At 36.6% G+C, this 23,226-nt stretch overlaps 1 protein-coding gene and 1 long non-coding RNA gene across 3 annotated transcripts in view; one reads left to right on the forward strand and one right to left on the reverse strand.

The window, feature by feature from the left end:
- Positions 1-23,226, forward strand: part of KLHL4 (kelch like family member 4) — a 161,815-nt gene that overhangs the window by 73,390 nt on the left and 65,199 nt on the right. The window lies entirely within an intron of this gene.
- On the reverse strand, positions 8,645-22,460 carry LOC115833318. The gene is made up of 3 exons (XR_004028768.1): positions 22,446-22,460; positions 11,451-11,460; positions 8,645-8,736 (listed from the first exon to the last, which is right to left on the reverse strand). It is a non-coding gene; the product is annotated as an uncharacterized LOC115833318 (long non-coding RNA).

Genomic DNA, 23,226 nt, shown 5'->3' on the forward strand with positions numbered 1-23,226 from the left:
TGCCCTTTGTATGTTTTCTTTTGAGAAATGTCTATTCAGTTCTTTTGCCTATTTTAAAATCAAATTGTTAGATTTATTTCCTATTGAATTGTTACATATTCTGGTTATTAATTCCTTAACATCTGAATAGTTTGCAAATATTTTATCCCATTCTGTGGGTTGTATCTTCACTTTTTTTATTGTTTCATTTGCTGTGCAAGAGCCTTTTAACTTGATGTGATCCCACTTGCCTATTCTTAAAGGATGGCATGGCTAGATACAGACTTCTTGTTTGATGTTTTATATTCTTTCAGCATTTTACACGTCATTCCACTGTCATTTGTTCTCCATTTTTTCTGATGTAAAACCTGCTGTTAATCTTATTGAGGAATACTTGTATGTGATAAATATTGCCTCTCTTGATGCTGTCAAGATCTCCCCTTTCTCTTTACTTTTTGACATTTTGATTATAAAATGTTTCATTGTGGATATCTTTGAGATTGTCCTACTTGGAGTTCATTATATTTCTTGTATGTATAGACTCAGATCTCTGAAAGTGTCTAGTGAATATTTCTTCTAATATTCTTTCTGTCCTTTGCCCTATTTTTCTTCCTTCTAGGACTTCTACTGTGTGTATGTTGATATGCTTGATGTTGTCAAACAGGTTTCTTAGACTCTGTTTATTTTTTTCATTATGTTTTACTTTCTGCTCTCAAACTAGATATCATTTGAATTACATTCAAGTTGGTTGATTATTCTACTTGTTTATATTTACTATTGAACCAGTCTAGTATATTTTTTAAATTGTAGTTATTGTACTTTTCAGTTGTAGAATTTTATCAGAATTTATTTGGGTCTTTTTTATAAGTTTTATCTCTTTTGCTGTATTTTCTACTTGGTGAGGCATCATTCATCTAGTTTCTTTTAGGCTTTGTTCATGAGTTTCTTTAGATATTTGAATATTTTGACACATAATTTAATGCCATTGTCTGGTGAGTCCAATGTGTAGGCTTCCTTAGAGACAGTTTCTATTGATGATCTTTCAAGGAGCCACCAGAGAGGTCCATGTCCGCAACTGTAGTTCTCCAAAATTAATGTTCACATTGCTCCCTGTATCACCAGCAATACCTCACATAAATGTGGGCTACAGTCTTCACAGCCATCACCTTGCTAGAAAGGGTGGGATTATTTGGAAATAATCTAAATTATTTTTGTTTCATAAAATGATATCACAAGGCATATGAATCATGCATGAATTCATCTTATACAGGCAACACTTGGCTTTGATATACCTCACCTGTTCAATGATTATGGAACTAAAATGCCCATTAAGTGAATTGCTTTTTAATTCTCTGACACCAAAAGAATAGTAGAGTATCGAAGGCCATATTTAATTAGTCTTTATATGGAACTGAAAACAATTGTATTTGATAGTTTTATGTGGTCTGGTTCATTCTGGGTTCTCACAGACAGAACGGCTATGTTCAAGCAGTTAAATAAACTTTGCCAGCTTCAATTCTTTACATTACATCCGCATATAAAGTATAATATAAATGTATGCATGCTGTTTTTATAATATAAATGTATGCATCCTGTTTTATAGGTTTTATTTCTATATTAGTAGGGAATTTAATTTCAATCTTTCTACTATATATTGACATTCAATGGCCTCAGAGTGAAGATGAATTTGAGTTCTAATTCCTATACGGTTTCAAGGTACCTGTGAATGATCCAGTTAAACAACTACTTGCTGAATCAAAAACTTTTTGCATTGATTCACTTCGTCTGCCCTCATGTGTTAAACTGCAGTGTGTGTTTTCCTATGTCTTTCCTAAATCCCTTCTAACAAAACCAACTAGAACAGGGCCTTCCTTTTGTCTTGCCACTTTTACTATGGGTTTTCACACATTGATCTGCGTGATCTCCAATCTCCGTCCCCCATCTCGTCCCACAAACTACATACTGCTGTTGCAATACAGATCCACTAGAATTCAGAGATGACTCCTGAAGAATACTGTATCTTGGATCTCTAACTACATTAAAATCATAAGATTTTTCTATTATTTTTGTGGATTTTTTTCATATTGTATTTCAAAATCGCCATTAAAATCTCTTTTGTCTCACCAAAGTTGATCTTGTTTGTTCCATGCTAAAGAAATTGCCAATAGTTTTCTAGGAATATCTGGGACTAAATGTTTTTCTTCAAAAGGAAGAGAAGGGAACTGGCTTCAACAATGTCGTAATATTAGGTCAAGCTTTGTTCCAGGGGGCAGTAAAATGCTATCACTCGTTTTTCCTCCTCTACCCTTCTCTTTGTGCTCCTCATTAGGTGATACTTAGTGCTAAACTCACGTCCGTTTACACGGTAAGAAAGTTCCAAACCTTCTTTATAAGTGTTGATTTGAAGAAATTCATTTGAGTATTTCTGCTTATACATTCTGACAATCTACCATGCACAGTATGTGTACACATTCTTCATGATCTGTAGAGTGGAACTCAAACCAGCCCACCTCAACTTAGTTCGTCCTGTGTTCTTTATTGAAAAATGCCATTAGTTGAAGAGTAAATTATAAATTATATTGTTTTCTAAATTCTTAAGTTGCCTCATTCATTATCTTACATGAAGTGAGTGAGCATAATGTCACTAATTATGTAGTCATACATTCCCCAATTTATTTTTGGAGGATAGAAATGTTCATTTTTCACCAGATCATTTCAGACATATTTTTCAGTTTTTACATTACTTGGCCATTTGAGTAATAATTTCCCCATGAAAAATGAGTGCCCTTTGAATAATATAGTGTCAATTCATACTTGTTTCTATGTCTACTATATTAGAAATTAGAAAAAAAGTTCAAATTTGTACCCAGTTAGATTGCTGGTGAATAATAGCTAATTATAATATAATAATGCAAGCTAATAATACTAAATATAAATATAAACTTTAACACATATGACATAGTTTGGATGTTGTCCCCGCCCAAATTTCATGTTCAAATTTAATCCTCCAATGTTGGAGGTGGGGCCTGTTGAGAGGTGATTGGATCATGGAGGCAGATTTCTCATTAATGGTTTAGTACCATCTTCTGGGTACCTTTTTCATGACAGTGAGTGAGTTCTCATGAGATCTGGTTATTTAAAAGTGTGTGGCATCTCCCCCTCTTACTCTTGCTCCTGCTCTGGCCATGTGACATGTCTACTCCCACTTCACCTTCTACCATAAATAAGTTGCCTGAAGTCTCCCCAGAAGCAGACCAGATGCCAGCATTATGCTTCCTGTATAGCCTGTAGAACTGTGAGACAATTAAACCTCTTTTCTTTATAAATGACATAGTGTCAGATAATTATTTATAGCAAAGTGAGAGTGGACTAATAGAACATGCAATGTTTCCTTTCTGTGTTTGTATATAATGCTGTAAAACTAAGTATGCTGGTTATTCGTAAATTTATGAATTTTATTTTGTTCTCTCATTTTAACTACATGGGACATCGTATTTTATGACATAAAACCATTGTGAAAGACTGTGTGTATCCCTAGTGTATTCCTTTCATTTTGAGCAGACATTCAGTAAATATTTATTATATGGATGAATGAATTTCTACATTTTGTTTAGGAAATCACTCAGTTAGCAAAAGACTAGATAATCTTCAGTAAATAAAATACCTAAGTGTATCCGAAGAAAGTTTAGGAATTAAATTGTACAAGAGTTGCAGGGGGTAGCTGACCTCCAAATACAGTATGGATACATTACCAGTTCCTTTCTAACTGAGCTAAAACATGATTACAGGGAGGCAGGGCAGAACCCAGGGGTCTCGACGTTTTGCTTCTTTCCATAGGTTTTTGCAACTATCACTTCTAGTATATATGTAAGAAAATTTGAACACAAATAGTCTCTTGGGCAACCATCCAAATTCTGGGATACCGGAAGGGATCTGGCATATGCCAGGTGTTATAAACATCCAGATCCTGACAAGATTTAATATATGATTTATCATTATCAGTTTGCGTTTAATCTTTAAATAATCAAGAAAAAAGGCAATTAAGACAAGATGATCTAGAAAGAGAATTGGTTTTGTTTAGTAATTAAGAATCTGGCTTTCTAGAGAAAGACTACCTAAATTGAAATCCTGTTTGTTTAGCAGCTTTGATTTTTATTATTATTTTTAAATTGACACATAATAATTGGACATGTGTATCCACAGTTTACATAACCATTCTGCACAGCCTGTTTACTCATCAGTGAAATTAGTTTAATAGAGCTACTGAGAGGATTAAATGAGTTACTTTATATGGACTGCTTTGTACCTGTCACATAGTAAGTGAACACTCACTGTTAAGTATGATTATTTTTGATACTGACACTGTAGCTACAATTTATTCCAGAACAGAAAGATTGTATTAACATAAAAATTGAAATTATCGTACCTGCTTCTAACCCTTCTTTGATAAAAATAATAATGAAAACATGGTTTGTCTAAGTCTCTGCTTATATTTCTAGGTGGCACAGGTGTTAATACCACCTTAAAGTGGTTTTCTGGTACAAAACCACTTTAAAGGTTCCATGACATACAGGTCTTAAACTTTATTTCTCTTGAGTTTGTTTCCAACATTCAGAAAGTTATTCTAATTGCAATTCAGTGAGATAAATAAATTATGATAAGTTTTAGGCATATCGAGTTATGTACATATGGAAAGGCTATTAGATAGTGGTTACTTCAAAGCAAAAGCATTCCTTTTTGATTCATATTTGTTTTCCTGTGTGTAGAAACTAAGGGCAATACTAGGTGGTAAACATCGTTTCTTGGGAATCCAACTTTAAGAATGGCTATAGAAAGTGGTAGTCTGTGCACCTGTGTTGTTATGCATGATATATCAGGACAGTGCCTTATACATAGTGAGTCTTCAATAAATATTTGCTAAATTGAATAAATCAGTATTGTAATATTACCTTCTAATAGTATTTAGAAAGTGCTATGTTCTAGTGATTGGATATTTGGTGCAGAGAGATCATCACAATGACGAGAGCACTAACTTTATAATGCTTTTCCAGTGCAGAAAAAAAGCAGTGTTTTTTTTTTTTCATTCAAATTTGTTCTTGTTTCACTAATTGGTCTTAGGTGATAGAATAATATAGGAATAGAATTATTACTATTTCTATTCTGTTTTGAAAAGTAAAAAAAAATTGTGTTAAATTCATACCCTAGCCTAGTAGGAATATTAATTGAATATGCATTCGGAGATTATTTGTAATGAGTATATAAAATTTCAACCTATTATTCTCTGCTTATGCTAGGGTTATATTTTGGAATGTAAAATTAATGTTTCTAATATATTTTAAAATTATGTCTTCTCTGTATGTGGTATTTCCCTTTGTTCTTTATTAATTTGCTTGATAACACTCTTTTAAACAGTATCAATCTACCACCTGTTTGAAGTATTACAATTTCTGTATTAGAGAATTCCAAATTAATGAGGTTTGACAGGATTATTATTATAGCTAATGTGAATAGAGATATAAATATAGAATATACTGATACTTTGGCATTTAATTTTGGTACAAACAAATGGTCATAGGTCTTTTTAGAGCCACCATGAATACATGAATTAACTAAAGCAATCTAATAATTTAGCAGAAAGAGAATACAGTTTTATTATCTACTTCCTGAAATGCCATCATATTTAATTTTTACCAAATAATTAGAAAGGAGAAAATTTACAAATCTAGAAAAGAGATAGAACTCAGTAAAATCTCTAGGCATATTGGCAAGAAAATAATAGATTTTTTGAGAACTGTTTAAACTCTCAGCTTAGCTTTTGACCAAGTCAAATAAGTGGGGACAAAATTTAAATTTTCCCTGTTATAAGGATGTTAAAAAAATCTATGACCCTAACATAACAGATTCTGGTTGTTTTATTTTAGTATTTTTTCCATCAGACGGCTAGAAAAAATGCTAGATTTTTGTATACCTCCCTGTTGAATAGTAGTGAGTCCTGAAATATTTTATGCAATGGAAAATTAAAACTTCCAATATACACATGTGTAGTGCAACATTTTATAACCTTATGTGAGATCCAGAAGTAATAACTGTAGGAAAAAATTTCAAACATATTTAGTCATTATGTGTTTACATAACATAATTTGCTCTATAAGTTATCAAAACTAATATATTTCATGTTATATATAATATGTAATAATATAGCAACATTATCCTTTTTCATTGGTTCCTCTTGAGTACATGCTCAGACTTTTGACTACGTGGCTTGTCTTTCCATAAATATGTGTCTACTTCTTCTCATTTACCTACCTAGAGAGTTGGCTCTTTGCTTTCTAAGACTTCCACTTCGTCTGTTCTCCTTAAGTCCCCACTGCCAGACTGCATGCTGATATGTTGCATTCCTTAATTATTCTACATATCAAATCTACAAATACTATGAAAGAAATAAAACATTTCTTAGATGCGTTAAACTCAGCCTAGAAAGTATATTTTGCTTTTTAGATTCAAATTTAATCCAGCTTCGAGAACAGAAATAACCTATTATTATGCTTCTTCAAAAACATATGTACTGTATATGAATTACTTTTAGGTCTCTTCATACAACAATGTTTCTGAAAAATACCACTTGTGTTCCCTTTCTACATTCATAGACCCTAAATATTTTAAACATCTGAAGTACACATATAATCAAATTTACTTTATCCTATAAATGGTTTAGGAATCTGAAAAAAACAGGTAGCAAAAAAAAAAAAAAGAAAAAAAATCAGCGATATGATTATTAGAGTACCAAACACAGGCTTGGAGGATTGTACCACCTGTGCTGCTTCAAATGGGCATTTTTAGATCACTGAGAGGGTATGATTACTTCAGTTCACCACTACTACCTCTCTCACTTTTCCATCCATGGCTCTACTTTGGATTTGGTGATAGCAGCATTCAGTGAAAAACAAACCAAGAAAACTGTATGTGGCCTAAGTGTTCAAATAAACCATAAATGGAAATTGCAATAAAGCCATTCAATTACATTAGATTAGGAGGAATCCCATTATTCTGCTTTTGTTTCTTCTTGTATTTTCTATTTTTCAAATACGTTTCAATTAGTTGGTACAGAAGTGATATAGTTTGGATATTTGTACTCACTCAGATGTCATGTTGAGATGTAATCCTCAGTGCTGGAGATGGGGCCTAGTGGGAAGTGTTTGGATCATGGGGGCAGATCTTCATGAATGGCTTGAGCCATCCCTTTGGTGATAAGAGAGCTCTTGCTCGAAGTTCACAGATCTGGTCATTTAAAAGTGTGTAGCATCGACTGGGCGCAGTGGCTCACACTTGTAATCCCAGCACTTTGGGAGCCCGAGGCGGGCGGATCATGAGGTCAGGAGATCGAAACCATCCTGGCTAACATGGTGAAACCCCGTCTCTACTAAAAATACAAAAAATTAGCCAGGTGTGGTGGGGGCACCTGTAGTCCCAGCTACTCAGGAGGCTGAGGCAGGAAAATGGCGTGAACCCAGGAGGCGGAGCTTGCAGTGAGCCGAGATGGCACCACTGCACTCCAGCCTGGGAGACAGAGCGAGACTCCGTCTGGAAAAAAAAAAAAAAAAAAAACAGTGTGTAGCACATCCCCCACAACTCTTTCTCTCTCTTGCTCCTGCTTTTGCCATGTCAAGTACCTGCTTCCGCTTTACCTTCCACCATGATTTTAAGTTTTCGGAGACCTCAACGGAAGCTGATGCCAGAGCTATGCTTCTTGTATAGCTTGTAGAAACATAAGCCAATTAAACACTTTTTTCTTTATAAATTACTCAACCTCGGATATTTCTTTATAGCAATGCAAGAATAGCCTGACACAAGAGGTCTAAAAAATATACATTAAATCAACAGATTTCACCACTAATCTGGAAATATTATTTCAATGAGAACTGTTTATTCTCACATATCTTCACCAAAATTTGATAGTGAAGAACAAGTTTTTATTTTTTCATTAAAAATATCCATAGAAAAGCGTCCAAAGTTTCAGTTAGATAGGAGAAACAAGTTATAGTGGTCTGTTGCACAACATATTGACTGTATTTAAGGGTAATGTATTTTATATTTCAAAATAGCTAAGAGAGGATTTCAAATGTTCTCACCACAAAGAAATGATAAGTATTCATGGTGATGGATATGCTATTAGGCATTATTTGATCATTCTAAAATGTATAGATATATCGAATCACCACACTGCACCCAATAAATATATGCAGATATTATTTGTCAGTTAAAAATAAAGCAAATTTAAAACTCAAAATAAGCACAGATAAGTTTTGTTTTTGTTTCTGTTTTAGAAAACAGTAAATGCCATAGCTTCATGAGCCCTCTCTACCTGAAACAGGTTTGAAAAATAAAAGGTCTAAAGTACTAAAAATAGTAGGTCAGCCCAAGAAACAAGTGCACCTCTCAAATGACTTCTAAGCCAAGTTATTTCCAAAGCACTTGTCTGTTTACAGAAAAATATTTTGAGATAAAAATGTGATTTTCACGTCACTAACATGTAATTCTTACATCTTAGTATAAGCTATTTAAGAAACTTTCAGAAGTTAATATAATTTATTGGAATTATGCTGTCTCAAATTTCTCTATTCTAAGAGTTTCTTTAGAATAAATATACAGACTGAGTTTGGTAGCTCACACCTATAATACAAGCACTTTAGGAAGCCAAGGCAGGAGGATCACTTGAGCCTAGGAATCTGAGACCAATCCTTGGCAATATAGTGAGCCCTTATATATACAAAAATTAAAAAATTAGCTGTTCGTGATGGTGCATACCTGTAATCCCAGCTACTCCAGAGGCTAACGTGGGAGGATCTGTTGATCCTGGGAGGCAGAGGTTGCAGGGAGCCAAGATTGCACCACAGCGCTCCATCCTGGGTGACAGAGTGAGACTGTGCCCCCACCAAATAGAATTAAATATATACTTAATCTCTAAACAGCCTAAATTAAAACAGTTTAGAAGACATAACAAAGACTCTAATAGCCTATTCATTAAATGTGCAATATAATCTAAGTACTTAAATTACATTCTGGAATACTAGAAAGAACACACCCTTACAATCAAAGAGACCGTGGTTTGAAACCCAGCTCTCCATTTACTAGGTATGTAATATTGCACAATTTTTAAATTTCTCTAAGCCTGAGTTTGTATATATGAAAAATGAGGATAAAATTTAACTCACACACTGTGAAGGTTAAATGGATAAAAATATAAACAATTATTTAGCATATCGCCTGGCTCATAACTGGCACTCAAAAGTTATTATTATTATACTGATAATATAGGAGGGTATATAAGTCTTGCTTTTCTGGTAAGTGTAGACAAAAATAAAATACTGTGTTATATTTGCATGGAAACTTGTACCATAGTTGAAGTAAATTATAAAGTATACAGTTTAATAAAAAATAGGTTTTAGATGCACTACTTTTCAAATTATATCGTGTAATACATAGCAACTCTGAAGAGAATAGGTCATAACTTAGGTACCCAATGAAGCAGTATCAGACAAATCAACCCCTACTCCTGCCTTATGTGGGCATTTTTGTTTAGTTATTTTAACAACTCTTTTTTATAAATATAACTATTCATATGGTTAGCATGCAAATATTTATTTTTTATTCTTGCTTAAAGAATAGATATTTGGAAGACATTTGAACATTATCTACAATAAATATATTAGCATGACATCTTACTTTTCTCTATTACTAACTTAATGATAGTTCATTTAGCCATGTAAAACGGATAGAAAATCTTTAACTTTATCCCACAGTGAAGAGAGAGAGGTCACAAGTATAACACAGCAAATAATTTAAGAACCAACATTTTTCTATAACATTGTATTATTAAAATGCACTATCAATAGCTTTCCTCATTTTATCCTGTGATTATTTCTCTTTCATATTAAATTTGATTTCAAAACTAAGAAAGAAGGTTGAACAAAGTGGCTCATACCTATAATCCCAGCATTTTGGGAGGCAGAAACAGGTGATCACCTGAGGCTAGAAGTTTGAGACCAGTCTGGGCAACATAGCAAGACTCCATCTTTACAAAATCATTTAAAAATTACCTCGGCACGGTGGTGCACACTTGTAGTCTTAGCTACTTGGGGGGTTGATGGGGGGAGATTGCTTGAGTTCAGGAATTTAATGTTACAGTTAGCAGTAATTATGCCACTGCAGTCCAGCCTGGGCAACAGAGAAAAACACTGTATACACAACAACAAACAAACAAACAAGCAAACAAAACCCAAGAAAGACAACAGCAAAAGCAAATAGTATTTAGAATATAAGCCTAATTGAAGATTTACTTAGATTAGGTGACAGCACTTATGTTTCCAGCATTCTCTTGAAAAAAACTTTAAAAAATATGTTTCTTTGTCTTTAATGATTTTGAAGCCTTGGTATTTATTCCACAAATATGCCTTTATTACATTCTCCATCTAATCTTCATTTAGGGTAAAAATGAGAATATATATTTCTCTTTATATGTTTAGATCCACACATAGATCTAGGGCTTGATGTAGATATAAAATGAAAATGCTTGGTAATATATTTTCACCTAATGTGGGCAAAACCATGATGTATCTGTATACACATCAATAGTAACTTCAATATTCATAATACAACTTTAAGATTATATCCAGAAACCATGAAAAAGGAGGGTGTTAATGAGTCTTTATATATTTATATCTATATAAATGTATGTATATATGCCTATGTATGTAAATATATATATAATAGACCTCTGTGATGACACAAGCAAGGAAGAAAAGGCATACACTCTTGGCAGATTCACAAACATACTGAAAAAACTATAGCTCTTCACATTTGAAACACTTTAGTATGTTCTATTCCATCTCTTAAAGCTTTTGTGATTATGTTAAATGAAACATTTGATAGACATCACTAATTCAATATGTTTTGGAAAATGCAGAAAACATACTTTAATTATGAGAATGTATCCAAAATGAATCTTGTACCAACATGTAGCAACACTTAGTGATTTGTCTTCATTACTTAAAAATGATTACAGGCCGGCGTGGTGGCTCACGCTTGTAATCCCAGCACTTTGGGAGGCTGAGGCGGGCGGATCACGAGGTCAGCAGATCGAGACCACAGTGAAACCCCGTCTCTACTAAAAATACAAAAAATTAGCCGGGCGTGGTGGCGGGCGCCTGTAGTCCCAGCTACTAGGAGAGGCTGAGGCAGGAGAATGGTGTGAACCCGGGAGGCGGAGCTTGCAGTGAGCTGAGATTGCGCCACTGCACTCCAGCCTAGGTGACAGAGCGAGACTCCATCTCAAAAAAAAATAAAAAATAAAAAAATGATTACACCAGGCCAGGCGTGGTGGCTCACACCTGTAATCCCAGGACTTTGGGAGGCCGAGACGGGTGGATCACAAGGTCAGGAGATTGAGACCATCCTGGCTAACACGGTGAAACCCCATCTCTACTAAAAATACAAAAAAAAAAAAAAAATTAGCTGGGCATGGTAGCGGGCACCTGTAGTCCCAGCTACTTGGGAGGCTGAGGCAGGAGAATGGCATGAACCTGGGAGGCGGAGCTTGCGGTGAGCCCAGATCGCGCCACTGCACTCCAGCCTGGGCAACAGAGAGAAACTCCATCTCAAAAAAAAAAAAAAAAAAAGATCACACCATATTTTATAAATTAGTATCCAGCACTCCATAATTATTAATTTTTATTAATAGTTTAAAATTGTTACTTTGAATAGAAATACATTAATACATAATGTGATGATAATCGGGTAGATTTGTGTATGTAATTTCTATAAGCCAATTCAAGCTATTTCTGCTTAAACATGATGAAAGATGCTTTACCTTTAAAGATAGGTCTTGTTAAATAAATTATATCTTTATTGTAGACTGTTGGTCTTAATGTTTAATACAAATCACTCACAAATTTATTGAATCTTATGAAATAAATGAAAAACAGTAACATCATAACAAAATATTCTCAGCAGTCTTCATAAAACCAGTAAGTGTGTTGTATTTAAAATGTTGCCACATTAAAACTGACAACTGAAATGAGTAACTGAAGCATGTCTCGATTGTGTTCATTGAGCTAGTTTTATGGTGCTTTTGGAAAAAACACATGTTACAGACACATCTGTGACTGTTTTTCTGAAGAGGGTTTGAGGAGGTTTTACATTTGTCCATTTCCTTAAAGGGCTGGAGGAAGGCATGTAGGAAGAAGGTCAGATAAGCAGTTAGGCAAATAGATACATTCTTGTGAGACTTTGGTTAGTGCCCAGTAAATCTAGATTTTATATAAGATAAGGTGAACATCTGAAGAGAAAAAAGGAGTAAAGGCACAAGAGTCAATTATGGAGATGTCTCTGGGTAGGTGGAGGAATGAGTCTTGACTTTGTTCTGCACTTTGGAAGGTAAGCTTGTAATGACATTATCACTGTGCAATCTAACAGACTTTAGTTGCAGGAGCTAGACTTAGATTGTAGACCCAAAGTTACAATTGGCATGTCATTGTATACAAGAGGCCAGCAAAGAATTTACTTATGAATGATCTGTGATGGCAGTCCTTTGTAAATGCCTGAGGGCTTTCACCTTCCATCTGTTCTGGTTGATACATAATATTAGTAACACCTATTATCTTGAAGAGGGTGTTACAATAACTATCCATTTTACATAAGAAGCTTGGGAATTCTTGAGATTTTAAAATTTTATTTACAAAACAATGAATAAGCAAATATTAAATATTGGTTGGATGACTGCCTACCTCCCTTTACCTTGCCCACTATTTTTAATAAAAAAAATCCAAAGCTTTAGCAACTGTTGCAGAAGTCTTTCAACAGTGTCAAGTCTTAATGCATAAGTCTTCACATTTAGGGGACTGTCATTTATGTATAGATTATGTGAATGTCTCAACATTTTGAATGGATTAACCTTTTATCAGACACTTTTGGCCCAGTGTGGTGTAAAAAAAAAAAAAAACCATCAGGTTTCCTGCAGTGAAATAATTGATTCAAATTAAACAAACAAAAATGATCACTGACGTCTCCTGACCCAGATATTGCTTATATCACAATCCCATATCATTCGTTTTCTAGCCCTTGTTATATTTCATTAAATCTAGTACTCGATTGTTACTTTTTGCTTTCACATTTGCATCACATATCATCAGTATACCCCAGTGAAGCTGATCAAATGATAGTGTTACACATGCTCTGCACTTTGCTGCTGCAAGGGACCTAGCTCATAATTGCCCCTTTTTACTCAGTGAAGACCTTCAAAAAAGTCCTCACTACAGCCAAATACTAATTACTTTTACTCTTTTTGCTTCGTTATCAAGTCACTGTCAGCCGTAATCTCAAATAGACCCTCAGACTAACTGATTCTGAGCAAGTCCTTCCTATTGACACGGTTCCTGACCCCAGTTTTTCTTTTCTTGTTTTTGTAACTGCCTGATGGGTTCTTCCTGACTGCTGCACAAACATCAATTCATGGCATTGCAGTAAAGAAAGGGTTTAATTGATGTGAGACTGGTCACGCCACATGGGAGATGAAGTTATTACTCAAATCAATCTCATTGAAGGCTTGTATTTAAGGGTTTTTCAAAAGCAGTTTGGGGAAGGGGTGAGGATGGCTAATCAATGGGAGCTTGCTGCAGATTGGTTGGGTTGGAGATGAAATCATAGGGAGTTGAAGCTTTCCTTTTATGCTCAGTCACTTTTGAGTGGGGCCACAGGAGAGGTTGGTGGGTCGAGGTGGAGCCATTTGTGTCAGACATTCAGAAAACTTGGAAAGGTATCTCGAAAGGCCATTGTTAGGTTCTACATTAGTGAAGTTATATCCAGGAGTGATTGAGGAAGCTGCATATCTTGTGATCTTCAGAATAATGATGGGCAATTGTTTATGACTACACCTTAGCAGAATTCAGGCTTCTCTCCTCCTCCTAGCCTGGTGGTCTCCCATGAGCTTTACAAAGGTAGTTGAAATTTGGGGAAGGGCTATTATCATTTAAGCTGCCATAAGCCCATCAAAAATTAAGGAAGCGTGAATGCTAAAGGCAAGAAGGTGTTGGCTGAATAAGATCTCCCCCGCTGCCAGCATTTTCTCAGTGATATAATTTATGCAAAGAGAGAATTATTTTCACTTGACCATATCAAGTTTGGTAAATAGCCTATAATTTTCTTGGTGTTTAAACTCTGTTCCATCTACTTTTGACTAAAGTTTTTTCTAACAACAAAGATAACCTAGCTAGGAAAAATAAAACCATTTACAACACTTTAAAGTTTTATTCATCCTTCTCTCCATTTTTCAAATGCCTTTCTCACTGTTTTCTCCTCATCTAGGCCACACCTATTCGTCAAGACTAAGCTCACTTCTACTCTTTCTGTATCCTAAAAAGGCTACCCTGAATTTTTTTCTCTTGCCTTCATTGATCATGTTAGCCCTAAATGGTGGTGATGATGATGACAAAGGAAAGCTTTCCCTTTGCCCTCTGAAAGTTCACGGATACATCAACTAACAAAGGGCAGATTAGTGGGAGAAAAGTCATACAAATTAACATGCAAACTAGGGAGAACCATAGAGTGATTACCTTACTATCAAGTTTGTTGTATTTAATATGTTTTCAATGAGGTTCAGAAGTTTAAATACAATCTTGAGGATACAGAAATAATGGGGGCTTAGATTATGGGAAAACAGGTTATTGGAGGGACAGAAAAGGATGCCTGGCTAGCAAAGGTAGTGGAATCTAAAATGTTTAGCTCATTAGAAGTAGAGTAGAATGTGGTTTTCTAAGGCTGTAGCAGGGGGTTGTGAGGAGGCAGATAGGGAAAGGAGAGATGTTGGTTAAATGGTATAATGATTCAGTTAGAAAGGAGGAATAGGTTTTGGTGATCGAATCCACATGACTATAGTTAATAATAATGTATTGTATACTTCAAAACAATTTAAAAGGGGCATTTAAACATTCTTATGACAAAGAAACAGTATTTGAGGTGACAGATACATTGATAAGCCTTATTTGACTGCTGCACAATGTATGCATGAATAAAAACATTATATTGTTTCCCATAAATATATTCAATCATTATTTGTCAATTAAAAATAAAACTAAAAAATAATCCCCTTTGAGCTTGGCACTATTTTACAGATGGAAGGAGTTAAACATTAGGAAAGATAACTAAATTAAAGACCCTTAATTAAGTGTTTACACTGAAATTAAGTATCAGAGTCCAAAGCTTAACTTCTTAGTAACTACACCACAAAACTTCCTTTCAAATTTCATTATTTTCACAAAATAATTAAAGCAGTATTGAATGGTAGTTTTTTGACCCCTCTTGTGATTTTGTCATTTATTAAAAATGACTGTTTCTGTTGGCAAGCATATATAAGGGAAAAAATTATTCCTGGCCTCACCACACTGAATTTTTTACATAACTAGGGCTGACATAACAAAATATCACAGACTTGGTGACTTCAACAACATAAATTGATTTTCTCACATTTCTGGGGTCAAAAGCCCCAAATCAAATAAATTTTAGAGTTTTAGATGAAATTGACTTACATTTTTATGATCTCATCACTTGTTATTATTAAATAACAAAAACACTTAACATTATTGTTACCAGTGGCAAATCTCTATGGGTCTGCAACAGTTCAATTCTTGCCTTCTCAGAGGAAAGAATTCAGCCAAGGGGCAGAAGTGGATTTAAAGCAGAGGGATAGACCGAGGCAAGCTTTAGAGCAGGCATGAAAGTTTATTAAAAAGTTTTAAAGCAGGAATGAAATGAAGCAAAGTACAACTGGAAGAGGGCCAAGTGGGTTACTTGAGAGATCCAAATGCCCTGCCTGACTTTTGACTTGGGATTTTATACATTGTCATGGTTCTAGGGTGTGCATTTCTTCTCCCCTGATTCTTTCCATGGAACAGGCTGTCCACACACATGGTGTCCTGCCAGCACACAAAAGGACTGCATGCACAGTGTGTTTACTGAATGCGTGCACATGCTCACTTGAGGTGTTTTTCCCTTACCAGTCAAGTGTTCCTAGAGGAAGGTCATATGCCAGTTAAACTTTGCCTTTTTTGCTTCTTAGTGCACATGCCTAGGCCTGCTCACCCAACTGCTGACATCTTATCAGGAAGCTGCTGATCACTAGCTGCAGGTATTTTATATCTATTGGGAGACTGCCTTTCCCCGATGCTGCTGTGATCAATTATTATTTTAGAGAGACAGTTTAATAACTGCCTGACCATCATCTGATCATTGTGTGACATTCCTTGGGGGTTCTCCTGCTCTGCTCATGTCTGCCCAGCTACCTGCTATAACATTTCACCCCTCAAGAGTCTAACACCCAATTTTTTGGAATTATGGACAAAAGTCAGACTTCTGTAACTGCTTCATACAGACAGATGGGTGGTAGTGGTTGTTCTATGTGTCTTGGGCTCTTGCTAGCTGTCAGGGCAGCATGCCTTTATGGGTTGGTGAAAGCAATATCCATCCAGGTTCAAGGGAGACAGGGGCAGGGGTTTGCCTCTGTCATCTACCACTGATGAGCAGTCTAAAGATTATCTGTAGGAGGGTGACTCTTGAATATTGAGAAGACAATATTCCTCACTGAGAATCATCTGGAGCATGGTGGCCTGAAGGTAAAAATAGACACATCAGGTTATTAGATTTAGAAGACATGGACCAAAAAGGAACAAAATAGGATACTAAAAAGGGGGTCTATGACGTAAAGAACCCAGGTTTAATCAACACTGGGAGGCTTGTTCCCATAAACTGGAGGCTTGATTTAGGAGTTGTCTGATATTGTCTTCTACTTTTCCCAGCTGATTTACCCAAAAGCAATACTTTTTCATCATAGAGTAAACAAATTTCTCCCTGTGCTGCCATTAATATGTCTAGTCCTCAGTGACTGTGGAGGACTAAGGCTGCTAAAGAGTCAATTTGTTTTGCACTCAATTTGTTGTTGAGTTTTTAGCCATGGCACCAATGTTGTTGGCTATTTCCTTTGAGAGTTGGCTATAGGTCAATGAGGCTTTTGTGATTCCAGTAATTCTGGTTTCCCATACCAGCTATAATTCTGAATCTGGTGAGAAGGAGAACTAATTGGATAGCCCTCCTCACCCTGGGCAAGATGTAATGCCTGTATATTGGTACTTGAAGAGAAAAATTGCCAGGAGCTATGAAGTTGTCTAGGAATACAAAGCCTATGATACAAGTTCTAGTCCAGTTAGTTGGGAAGTATTATTAAACTGATTGTCCACAAATATAGAAAGTTTGCTTGGTTTTAAGACAAGTAAATATGTCAAAATGCAACAAAAGTCTGACTTTATTTTCAGCATAGCTAGGGGGCCTGGCTAACTCTGTATGTCCCCAGGCCTTACCTAAAATTTAATGCCTTTAAATTAGGCAAGTTATACAGTTATTAAGAGTCATGGTAGTAATTTATGACCTTAAAGCATTTAGAAAACCTAATAACTTTTAAAATTGTACATTTCTTTCATAAATTCCCTTTCACAAATTTTTTATACTTACTTAGTCCATCTATGACATGCTGGGACTTTTGACTTGTCCTAAACATCTCTTTTTTTAAACAACCAGTTATTTTATTTTAGTACAAGAATTTACCATACAAGATCATTTTCTCTATAAAATCTCTTTTCTTTTTAACATTCCTTACCAAAAATTTCTCTTTTGTTTTATAACATTTGAATTAGGTAAAAGTCTTTTCCCTTCTGTTAGGAAGTTATGGTTTGTACCACATATTACTGTGTGAGTCCTTTGAATAGAGAGCAGATAAAGAGATTATCTACATACTCTAGAAGTTACCCCTCCTCAATAGATTGCTCAGATTTCTTGCTAAGGCTTTTCCGAATAAGTGTGGGCTATTTTATAAATTCCTCAGGTGGGGCTGTCCAAGTTAAAGTTATTGGCTAAGGATTTAGGTAGCTTTTCTAGAAGAAATAGGTCTATTAAATGAAAAGATGAATTCAGAGATTGGGAAAATATTAAGCAGGCACCCATCTTGGAAAATATGTATTTGCCTCAAAGGTGTATGGGTTATTTAAGCATTACCAGGAACTGGTGGGAGAATGGTAATTGGTCCCTTAAGTAATATAAAGGGGTATGAATCTTTTCTTTTGGCTAGAGGGTCTGCCATTTACCCCCATTACCTGACAAGAGTTGGAAAAGAGTTGCTCAGAAAAGGAGATTAACACATAGTAGGCAACTCTTGAACCCAAAGGAAAATGTATAATTTTATTCCCTGCCTCCAGAGTTGCCCTTGGCTTTGTCTTCTTGGTGATGATGTCTGATTTGGAAGCCAGCCAGAGGAAAGGGCCCCTTCAGCTCAAGGCCATCAGGGGTGGGGATTCTTTTCCAGGGCTCCTTTAGCAGTCAGGGCAGTCCCATTTCCAGCAGCTGAGCTTGTGGAAGAAGGAGCAAGCTATGAGGGACTTTTTCTCATTTATCCCATTGGGGCAGCTTGCCTTCCAGTTGCCTGGCTTCCAGGACCCATGGCAGTTACCTCAGAGGGTATTCTGAGAGCAACATGAAGGGGCCTGGTGGGCTTGTAAAGTTGCCAGTTGTTGAGCTTGTCTCTTGTGCCTCCATTTCTCCTTCTCCTTAGCCCTGTCCTCCTTGTGCTCTTCTCAGTTATAAACAACTGAGGAGGCTAATTTGAGGACTTCCTGCCTAAGGGCACTGGGCTCTCAGGCTGACTTCAATTTTCTCCCAGTTCATGAGAATACATTAGAGGGGCAGGTCCTGCAGTATGGAGACCCAGTTACCCATTTCTGAAGAGAGAACAGAGGTGATAAAGGAAAAATAAGGGATCCTCTTTTATTTCCCTATTATTCTTTCCTGAACAGGGCATCCTTCATTCATCTTGGGGGTTCTGGAATGAACTGGTCTCACCAGGGACCCTTAATCTTGATCTTATCTCATCTTATGAAGGAAAAATTACCCACCTGAGAACAGAGGAGATACCTGAATGAACGAGAGGCCTCCATTTATCCTTGGGGTTCTAGAAGGAACCAATCTTACTGGAGTACACTTAACCTTGTCTTCATCTCTGTTCTAATGGTAATCCATTAGAACCAACCTTCTTGTTGAAGAAGAGATGAACCAACCTTCATCTCTGACCTGTGGGTACTTTAGTCTCCTGTGCCTGTGACCTTGGGCTGGCCTATATCCTTGTCTCCATGACCTCATAGTGACTCTAGTTTGGAGTATTCTAGCAACAAAATTATTATCTATTTTATCAGATTCCCACTCTTATATTTTTTGAGTAGACCAAAAGCCTATTTTTCAGCCTACTGTTGCAAGAGTGCTTGACTTCCTTCCTTTTGACTATAGCCTTGAAGGTCCTGATGCATATTAAGAAGGACATGGAGATGATTAGAGGAATGGAGGAAAAATTGTGTTTCGGGTTCCTCATCCTCCTTGGGTAACATGCAGAACAGATGCTTAAACACACAGGACAATCCATTTGCTACAGAAGGAAGTGGGAGGAAGTGAGATGGATACTCATGGAAAGGCTTCAGAAGCCTGCAAAAACAGCATCCCCTGATTTTGAGAGGGCAGTGTTTATTTTCCCCCTTGACATAAAGTAGAAACATCTGGAGGACTTGAGACCTGGGATAGGGCTTGCAAATGGCAAAGGAAGAATTTTCCCTCTTCACAAAGGGTAGTAAACTCAAAAAAAAGCAAGTAGGTGGACACCTTAAAGGGCCATAGAGTGAGGTCTTTTGCAGGTGGGCAAATAACTTCACAAGCCACCAAAAAACTTGGCACTGGATTGTAACAGGTATGAAAAGCATATGGTAAGTCACAAGGAGCTGGCAGAGCCAATTAGTATTTGTAATGGCAATGAGCCAACAGACAGGCAAAGGGTTGGAGGTCATCCAAGCTGCTAGGATGTATAGGACATCGTACATGTATAGGATATAGGACAAGAATAAATCTCAGAGGACATCTGCAAGGAAGCCTATGTCTAGGCTACTAGGCAAACACAGCATGAGCTGCAGGCACATGAATAACACACAAGAAATGTGTGTTTAAGGGAAAGAAGGAAGTCACATAGCATGCAAAGTGAAAGCAGAGAAAAGGCAGACTTGCTCCCAAGATGGACAATGTGGTGGGTGTGCAATACCATTTCAGAATACACACAGAAAAAGCAGGAGGATAGGTAGAGCAGGTTTTTGGGAGATATTTGGTTTTAATTGAAAAAAAACAGCGAAAACCCTAGACATTACACAGTTTTAGGATTTAGCCCTACCACTATTGTCAGCCTCCTTTCCAGGAGGGCCATTAGTGTCTCAGGTCTTCTCGGTGTGGACTACAAAGTCCTTTCCACCCCCATAAGCCACCCACCAGGGTGAGCAGAGACACTGTGGCCAGAAGGAATCATTCTGGGGGCTGGTTAGTAAGGAGAGTGAAAGGGGAGAAGGAAACCACACCTCTAGCCAAAGAAGGTGTATTAGTCCATTTTGATGCTGCTGATAAAGAAATACCTGAGACTGGGCAATTTACAAAAGAAAGAGGTTTATTGGTCTTACCGTTCCACATGGTTGGGGAGGCCTCACAATCATGGTGGAAGGCAAGGAGGAGCAAGTCACACCTTATGTGAATGGCAGCAGGCAAAAAGAGAGCTCGTGCAGAGAAACTCATGTTTTTGTTTTTTTGTTTTTTGTTTTTGAGACGGAGTCTTGCTCTGTCACCCAGGCTGGAGTGCAGTGGTGCCATTTTGGCTCACTGCAAGCTCCACCTCCCATGTTAACGCCCTTCTCCTGCCTCAGCATCCTGAGTAGCTGGGACTACAGGCACCCGCCACCACACTAATTTTTTTTTTTTTTTTTTGTATTTTTAGTAGAGACAAGGTTTCACCGTGTTAGCCAGGATGGTCTCGATCTCCTGACCTCGTGATCCACCCGCCTCGGCCTCCCAAAGTGCTGGGATTACAGGCGTGAGCCACCGCACCCAGCCAAGAAACTCATGTTTTTAAAACCATCAGATCTCGTGAGACCCATTCACTATCACAAGAACAGCATGGGAAAGACCTGCCCCCATGATTCAATCATCTCCTACTGAGTCCCTCCTACAACACATGGGAATTATGGGAGCTACAAGATGAGATTAGGGTGGGGACACAGAGCCAACCATAACAAAAAGCAAGGAATAGACGTTTCTTACCACTAGGGAATGTATCCAAGTCACAGCACCGAAGTATGTTACCAGCAGCGAATCCATACAGGTCTACAGCACCTTGGTTCTTGACTCCTTGGAGGAAATGATTTGGCCAAGAGGCAAACGTAGATATAAGGCAGAGAGAGAGACTAAGGCAAGTTTTAGGGCAGGAGTGAGTTTATGTAAAAGTTTTAGAACCAGAACAAAAGAAAGTAAAGTACCCTTGGAAGAGGGCCAGATGAGTGAGTTACTTGAGAGATCCAAGTGTCCTGTCCAACTCTTGACTTGGGGTTTTATACATTGGCATGGTTCCGGAGTTTGCATTTCTTCTCCCCAGATTCTTTCCTTAAAGCAGGTTGCCCACATGCATGGTGCCCTGCCAGCGTGAGGGGCCACATGTGCAGGGTGTTTACTGAAGTTATGCGCATGCTCACCTGAAATGCTTTTCCCTTACCAGTGGACTGTTCCTAGAGGAAAGTCATATGCTGGTTAAACTACCATTTTGCCTCTTAGTGTGCATGCTTGAGCCTGCTCACCCAAGCCCTGAGATCTTCTCAAGAATCTCCTGATAACAAGCTTCAGTTGTTTCCTATCTAATGGAAGACTGCCTTACCCTGGCACAAGCTGTGATTTATTTTAGAGAGAGTTTAACGACCGACTGACCATCACCTGATGGTCGTCAGACATTCCTCTGGGGAGGGATCCTCTCCTGGCCTTCTCATGACTGCCTGGCTACCTACTCTAAAAGTATCCTAAATATTGAAAACACATATGCTTTCGTAGCTGTCCATATGCTTTGGATTTTATGGGAGAATTGTAGGCTTTTGCTTTATGTTATCCTTGTAGAGCAGTGTGCTCCATAACAACATTTTAGTCAACTACAGACTGAGTATACCACGGCAGTCCCATGAAACCTGAACAATTCCTATTGTTTAGTGACATCTTAAAAATCTTGACTCAGTTTAGATCTAGGCTAATGTATGTTTTCATGTCTTAGTTTTTAACAAAAAAGTCTAAAAAGCAAAATTAATAAATCAAATTAAAAATTATTTAAGATAGAAAAATGTTTATAAAATATGGACAGAAAGACAAAATATTTTTGTGCAGCTGTGCAATATGTTTGAGTCAAAAAATTAAAAAGATTATTACATAAAAAGTTAAAAATAAAGATAAAAATTATCTTTCTTCAATAATAAATTAGCTTACTGTAACTAAATAAGCTAAGTTACAGTAAGCTAATTCTAATTTATTATTAAAGATACATTTTAAAATAAATTTCACTGCTTATAAAGTCCACAGTAGTGTACATTAATGTTGTAGGCTGCCACATTTACACAACACTTACTCACTCACCCAACCAGAGCAACTTTTAATCCTGCAAACTCCATTCATAGTAAACGTCCAATATTGGTATATCGTTTTTTATATTTTATACTGTATTTTCCTGTACTTTTTAATGTTTAGATATGTTTAGCGAGACAAATCCTGTTGTGTTACAATTGTCTACAGTATTAAAAGTACAGTAACATGTTGTACAGGTTTGTAGCTGAGGAGCAATAGGCTGTAGTGTATAGCCTAGGTGTGTAGTAGGTTATATCACGTAGGCTTGTGTAAATACATTCTATGATGTTTGCACAAGAAAATTGCCTATCGATGCGTTTTTCAGAAGGTATCCCTGTTGTTAAACAACTTGTGTCTGTATATATAGTGTATCTTTGTATGTTTGTCTGTATACATACATGTGTGTATATAAAAATGAAAGCGGGTTCTAGAGGTCTAATAACTTGAATCCTGTCTGTTGTTACCTCATTTGGCATAGTCTTTAGCTTGCTTCTAGATTTCTGGGCAGATATCCTTTTAGAATCATAAGAATATGTAAGGTGCCCTGACACTTAAAATTCTTACACACGTGAAGAAAACCTCACATTTTATTATTAAAATTGTCTTTTAAATCGTAAGGAATGGGCATATTTTAAAATTGGGAGTTAGTAGTCAAGACAGTGTCTGTAAGATGGGGTTCAAGAGGCTAGAGGAGCAACAGAG

This window comes from Nomascus leucogenys, chromosome X (genome assembly GCF_006542625.1).
Source record: "Nomascus leucogenys isolate Asia chromosome X, Asia_NLE_v1, whole genome shotgun sequence".
Lineage (NCBI taxonomy): Eukaryota > Metazoa > Chordata > Mammalia > Primates > Hylobatidae > Nomascus > Nomascus leucogenys.